Consider the following 7,405-nt stretch of genomic DNA (forward strand, 5'->3'; position numbering starts at 1 on the left):
ATACAGTGTTGGCCGTTGGAGTAATTTATGTGAAGAAGCAAGGACCACACCTGCTAGAGTGGTGGCAGGAAGGGTCCTTTCTGTAGAGCATAATGTGTGAAAGTCTGATAGGAAGACCATGTAGCTGCTCTACAAATGTCCGCTGGTGGCACATTATGTAGGAAAGCCGTCGATGTGGCTATCGCACGTGGAGTGTGCTCTAACAGTCTGTGGTGGTGCTTTTCCATGAAGCTGGTAGGACGTGTATATGCAACTCACAATCTACTTGGAAATCCATTGTGCAGAGACGGCTGTTCCCTTGTGGGAACCAGACAAAGAGATGAAGAGTCTGTCCAATTTCCTGGACTCTTTGGTCCTCTCTAAATAAAAGGTGAGGGCTTGTCCGGCATCTAGAATGTGCAAGATGAATTCTCTCGGAGAGGCGTGAGGTTTAGGAAAGCATGTGATTAAGTATATGGGTTCATTCAGGCGGAAGTCCGATATAACTTTAGGGAGAAACCTGGGATGAGGTCTGAGCATGACCCTGTCTTTAGTAAAGGTAGTGTACGGTGGGTGAGCCATGAGGGCTGCAATTTCACCCGCTCATTTCACAGATGTTATTGCCATTAGGAAAGCCACTTTCATGGGTAGGTATTGCAGTGGGGTAGTGGCTAGCGGTTCAAAGGGTGGCCTAGAGCATGTGTCAAGTATGAGGTACAGGTCCCAAGGAGGTACAGGTGGGCGTAAATTTGGACGTGTTTTCCGCAAGCCTGTTAAGAAACGCTTCATCATGAGGTGTGCGAAGAGTGAGAGATTGTCCGCTGGTTCGTGGAAGGCCGTGACAGCAGAGAGATGAACTTGAATCAAGCTGATGGAGAGGCCTACGTCGCTGAGATCCATCAGGTACTCCAGTACGGTACGTATGGGAGTGGTGTTCAGCTGTAATTGACGATCTCTACACCACTCCTGAAAATGTTTCCATTTGTTTTAGTAGGTGTATCTTGTGGAGGAGCGTCGATTATTCAGTAGGATGTGCTTAACTCTCTCCAAGCTAGTAAGGTCTTCATTTTGGAGCCATGGAGAAGCCATGCTGTGGGCTTCAGGGTTTTGATGTTCGGGGGGTCTTGCCCCGGTGTTGGGTTAGTAAGTGGGAACTCCATGGGGAGAGGAATTGGTCAAGCTATTGATAGGTGACATGGGTAGGGGAACCAAGGTTATCTCAGCCAGTTGGGAATTACTGTGGCCAGGTCCAAGAGGAGCTTGTTGATTACTCTGGAGAGTAAAGGAATCGGTGGGAAAGCATAGAGTAGGGGAGTGGTCCAGTGGATGGTGAAGGCGTCTCCCTCTGACATCTTGCCCTGACTTGCTTGGGAGCAGAATTGGTGGCATTTGCTATTGGTTGCTGTTGCAAATAGATCTACGTGTGAGGAACCCTATTGTGGGAAAATTGGGAGGAGACCGTTGAGTCCGAATTCCCACTCGTGTTGCTCAGAGATGTGTCTGCTCAATTTGTCATTTGTGGTATTTTGTTGGCCTGGTATGTAAGCAGCAGTTGGGGTTATCTGGTTCTTGCAGCACCAGTTCCAAAATCTGATTGCTTCTGCTCAGAGTGAGCATGATCGGGCATTCCCCCCCTCCCTCCCCGTCGGTTGATGTAAGACGTAGACCGTGTGTTGTCCATGAGGACATGAATGGTTCTGCCCTTTAGAAGTGGGAGGAAGTGAGCGCATGCTTTGCGGATGGCCCTGAGTTCCCGGATTTGATATGGAGGTGCATCTTGGGTTGAAACCATCTGCCCTGTACTGTTCTCGTGCCGCATCCCAGAAGTGATGCATCGGTTGTGACCGCTATTGATGGGAAGGTACACCCGGATTGTTTGGAGAGGTCCACCAGTCAGAGATTGTAGTACTACTGGTGGGAGTGTGAGGCGCTTTGCGAGGTTGGGAACGTGGACGGTCACGAACCAGGACTGCAGGTAACGCATGTGCAGACTCGCACATAAGACAACAAAGGTTGTGATTGCCCTGTGTCCCAAGCTCAGGAGACGTGTGCTGTGGTAAAGGGGTACGTTTGACACCCCTGATAAGGTCACAGTGTTTGGAACCGTTGCAGTGGGAGGTAGGCACCTAACAGACGAAAACAGTGCAAGATGGTGACTGCGCGTGCACGGCGCGGGAGGCACTGCTAGGCAAAAATCTCCCATCAGCGGAGCAAGGACGCACCGAGGCCTGAGCGGAGCACCCACAGGGACACCACTCAGGAAGAAGCAGAGGTTGCATCAGTTGGAAATGACAGGGGAAGTGAAAGAGCTAGGTGTATTGAGGGGTTACTATGACGATGCAGCTGTGAAAAAGGCTAGTACAAACCTAGGCTGCACGGAGGAGGTATTTCCAGCGGAGCCAGGAACGTGTTAGTATTGGTAACTAACTGCCACTGTATTTACCTGCATCTCCACTGGTACGGGCGATCGCAGCTCCCATTGGCTGGGAACGGCACTCAGTGACCATCAGGGACTGCAATCCCCGTAGCTGTAGAGGTGCAGGAAAATACAGAGGTCTGGGGGCCCACCGGGGGCTAACCCTAGCAGACCGGATCTGGCCTATGGGCAGGTATGTGCCCACCCCGAATCTGCTGCTTTGTCCTAGAGGAAATGGGAAATTCTCTGTACTTGAGGTCTTTAAATCAAGATTTGAGGCCCTTGGTAACTTGGAGGGTAGGGGTTCCATTACAAGAGGAGTGGGGGTGAGTGTTTGTGACCTGCCACCTGCAGGAGGTCAGACTATGGTCCTTTCTGGCCTTAAAGTCTATGAGCTTGTGGTCTCAATTCAACCCCCTGCAAAGGTTCTCAGCTCTTCGTGGGATCTGAATTAGGGCCTTTTGGCACCCCACAATGCATCACTCCCCAAGCCCGTAAACAAAGCTACCATCTCTTCTTGCAAGCAGTTCTCACAAGTGGCTGACGGATCGAATTGGGTACGAATCGCTGCTCCAGTGCTAGGAGAGAGAAGAATCATGCTGCTATTTATAAAGGCAGGTACCATCCCGTTACACAGCTGGGGAAACAGGCAGAGTGGCAGGGAGTGAACCACCAGAGGTCACGTGGTTAAGTCTGTGCCATTGTTGGAGATAAAATCCCAAGTCTTCTGCCTGCCAGTGCTGCGTGAAATCCTTTAAACCACTCACTGAGGGCAGATGTTGTTTAAAGAGCACATCTGGTTGGCGTAAAAGGATTGATTTCACCTTGGCAAAACAGAACAGCTGCCTTTATAGCTCCCTTATGTATTGGTTGGAGTTCCCACAATGATTCTCCCCTGGCCCTCGGGCGGACAGCAGCTCGTTCAGCGTGACGGTGCTTGTTGGGTACTGCGTGTCTGCTGGCACCTGTCTCCCCTTGTTCCAACACCTGTGTCTGTTTCAAGCATCGTCCAGTAGGAGGTGCAGTGGGACAAGCTAGTCTGTTTGGCTCCCTGTTCTGAAGCCCCTGGCAGGTAGCTGCTGTCTTGCCGACACCAGTCCTTCCTCTCCCTCCTTGGAGACATCTGCAGTTGGGTCCATCAGCACAGTCGAGGGAGTAGTGCGCGCTGCCTCTTGCCCATCATTTGTTCCCCAGCAGGAAAGGTTACTCCCGTCTCGCCGGTCAGGAGTGGAGATGAGAATAATAGCAGTCATCAAATATGCATCGGGTGGCAGCAGCAGCAGCCTCCCTGCAGCAAACATGGCCCCCCCGGGTCTGGCAGAGTGAGGCTGAGCAATGCCTGCAAAGCCAGGGGCTGCGTGGATCTGGAAGGTGTAGGTCGTCCCGACGCAGCCCTGGCGGCATGCAGGCGAGCGAAGCCGCGTAACCCAGGTGAGTGGCATGTCGCGGCAGCCGAGCCGTGGGGCTTCGTGCACTGGGAGTACGTCTCCTGCCCTCTGTGTGACGAGCTCAGTCACAATTACCCTCCACCTGACTGCCGGTGGCTTGGAGGCACAGGGGTGGCTTAACCCAGAGCCAGGTGAGCAAAGGAGGTGGACAGCTGGGGGCAGGCAGGCTGAGCCAGCTCAGGGTGCAGGAGGGATCTGCCCCACAGGCCCGGGATGCTATGGGCCAGGTAGTGCAGCCTGCTACACAACTGGGCAAAGTTCTGATGCCTTCGGGTCCCAGCACTTTCGTGTCCACCATGCGCTGTCCTAAGCTCTTCTGTTCTCCCTACATACGCCCACCTGCCAGCTTGCTTGGTCTCAGGCCTGCAGTAACCTGAACTCTTGCCCACTGCGCTGCAACATTGACCCTTCTCCTGTCATGCACAGCACTTGTCTCACGCTAATTTATCAGGCCACCTCATTCTGCTCTATTTTTCATAGAATCCTAGAACACTAGACCTGGAAGGGCCCTCGAGAGTCATCAAGTCCAGTCCCCTGCCCTCATGGCAGGACCACGCACCAGCTAGACCATCCCTGACAGGTTTCTGTCTAACCTGCTCTTACATATCTCCAGTGGTGGAGATTCCACAACCTCCCTAGGCAATTTATTCCATTGTTTAACCACCCTGACAGGAAGTTTTTCCTAATGTCCAACCTAACCCTCCCGTGCTGCAGTTTAAGCCCATTGCTTCTTGTCCTGTCCTCAGAGGCCAAGGTGAACAATTTTTCTCTCTCTTCCTTGTAACAACTTTTTAGGTGCTTGTGACCTGTCCCCACAGCCCCCATTTTGGTATAGTGCCTCGTAATGCGGGTTCTCAGCTTTCCCGCTAAAACGGCTTGTCTGAGCCTATTCCTCAGAGCCCTTCCTCTGCAGTCACACCTAGCCCTCCCTGCTGCGACTCTGTACCCTCAGAGGCTTGTCTCCGCCCACAGGCCAGCCTTGGCTTAAAGGAAACCTTCAAGTCTGTAGAAAATGCTGGGCCCCAGGAACCAGCAGTGGTGGGCTGCAGCCTGAAACCGAGCGCGCTGGCCAGGAGCGAGGTGGCAGCAGCTCTGCCATATCACTGCCTGCGCCCTCGGGCCGATCCCCGGTTAATTGGGAGGAGGTGCCATTTTAATCTTCTTGCTTGGTGCGGGGCAGGGGACGTGCCCCCTCCACTTCCCTCCTTTGTGAGAGCTGGTGTTAGGGTAGGGCGTCCCTCGATTCCTGGCTTGAATCAAGCTCAGCTGAGGCAGAGACTGATCTGATCTTGCTGCTTGTGGGCCTTGAGGATGCGTCTTGGGGGGGGCTGCAGTATTATCGCATCGTGAGGGCGTTGGCCAAATCCTGGAAGATGGGATTTCCCCTGAGACTGCAGGGCTACCCAGGGCTGGATTTTCAGCCGGCATCCAAACCGGCATCTGCAGAGGTAGAGGGATATACGTAGTGCACTACATTTGGGTAATTGCATGTGCATAGGGTTGCCAGGTGTCCAGTATTGACCCAGACAGCCCAGTGTGTTCTGATTTTCCCCCCCCCCAGCCAGGAGGCGAAAATACCGAACACCTGGCAACCCTCCGACACACTCAGCAACTGGGCCCAGCCCCCGGCCTCCCACCCCCGAACACACTGCTTACCTGGTTCTGCAGGGAAGCTGCATTCTGACTTGATCAAGAAAACAAAATGGCCACCGGCAAAAAGCCTAAAGACCAAGGGGAAGCCCTGCCTTCCCTGGGTCTTAGTGCTCAACCTCTCCCCTGTTCCTATCCCTATTTTGACTCTGCATGCACTCTGAAAGGGGCCATGCTGTTTTAATGCTGGTTTGTTTTTTGGGGGTTTTTTGCGTTCAACAACTTTGGTCTTCCCTTTCTTTTTTTTTCACCTCCCTCAACAGAATATTTTCCCTGTTTTGTTTTGTTTTTTTGTTTTGTTTTTTGTGGGGGTGGGTTCAGTATTTTTGGTTAAACCATCTGGCAACCCTACACGTGCAAATGCTGAACTGCCCGGGCAGTGACCCCCGTCGCATGGGTGCGTGCGGCCGTTCTGAGCGGGATGTGGCATTGCTGGCAAGGTTTGTGGGTGTGTTTCTGGGCAGCCTGCTGAAAACCCGTCCTGTGCGTGTGGATTGTCCCTCTGGCCCAGGCTGGCATTCAGAGGGTCAGTAGTAGTTAGTGCAGGGATGCTTTTCCTTCATAACCTGCCAGCTTGCTCGCACTGCTGAAACCCAGGGCTTGATAGCGCCCTCTAGGGCACTGGTGGGCAATATGCAGCCCATTGGGGCTCTGTGTGTAGCCCACATTTTCTTTACCGTTGCCCATGCACGAGGTTGTCAGAGTCCGCTGGTTTCTGTCTGTGTCGTTTTCTTCCTACCGGTATTACTAAAGTGACACGTATGTAAAGCCAGGGGCACATGAAGTGTGGGGCTGGCTGGATGCAGAGGCGGCGCACGGCAATCAATCACAGCACTGCTACGGTTCAACTGGCACCCCGCAAATTCTAGGCGCACAAGTACAGTGAGTAGAGCTACCCTGTCCTGGGAGCCTGTCTTGGTTACAATCCTCTTGCAGCAGGGTCACTCATGCGGCCGGCTCACTCGTCTGCTTGGCCCATCGCTGCTCTAGAGCCTGGGGAGTCGCAGCACAAACCCAGCTCAGGGTATGCTGAGATGTTTCTCATCAGCTGGCTTGTCACTGAGGCGGGACCGGGGCTTTTCAGCGGGATCCTTACTGTGGAGGCAGAGACACAAAGGCAGGAGTGTGCTCTTCTCTGTGTAACATGACACGTGCTGCAAGCAGACACTGAACAAACGATGGGTGCGTGTGTGCGTAACCAGGGGCCTGAGTGCGCGCGGCGGAGACAACACGCAGCAGCACCTGTAGCGCAGGGGCCTTCGGAACCACTCGAGACGTAAATGCAGCCACATGGGGCGTGGGTTGCAGGTGCTCTAAGGACCACAGCTACAGTAAAAGGTACCATGTTGTGGGGGTGGGAGTTACTCCCTGGCTGGGGCTGGACAAGGCAAACTCCCCTGTATTACAGAGAGGAAGGAAGGAGACTTGCCTCTCAGCACTGCGTGGGTACGTGGTAGCTTTTCCCTCCAGGCGGCCACTGCAAACAGCCCACACCGCTTGTTTCGTGCTTCAAGCGATCACCTGCGTATGAATTGGGAGGCTGCTTTGGGCCCTCTTCTGAATCACAGAGGAGCTTTGTAATGGCTTGTAATAGCTCTGGAGAGGGGCGAGTGGCACCACCCTTCTGGGGATAACCCAACGCGACTTTCACTTGTCTCGTCGTTTTTCTTGAGGCCCGTGTTTGGATTTCTAAGGCGCCCTCCAGAGTAGTGTCTTGTGGCCAGGAATGGTATTAGGCGCATCTGCATGTCACTTGCTGCCTTCAACCCCTTATGAACTGATCCCCCTGCTACCTCCGAGGTATGTATTCACCAGAAGCATTGTCCCATGCTGTGCTTGGACAAGTCTGGCAGAGGCTGCTCTCCTGCCCATCCCTGATCCTGCAGTGGCGGTGCTATCACAGTGCAGGGTC

Source organism: Pelodiscus sinensis, chromosome 16 (assembly GCF_049634645.1).
Source record: "Pelodiscus sinensis isolate JC-2024 chromosome 16, ASM4963464v1, whole genome shotgun sequence".
Classification (NCBI taxonomy): domain Eukaryota; kingdom Metazoa; phylum Chordata; order Testudines; family Trionychidae; genus Pelodiscus; species Pelodiscus sinensis.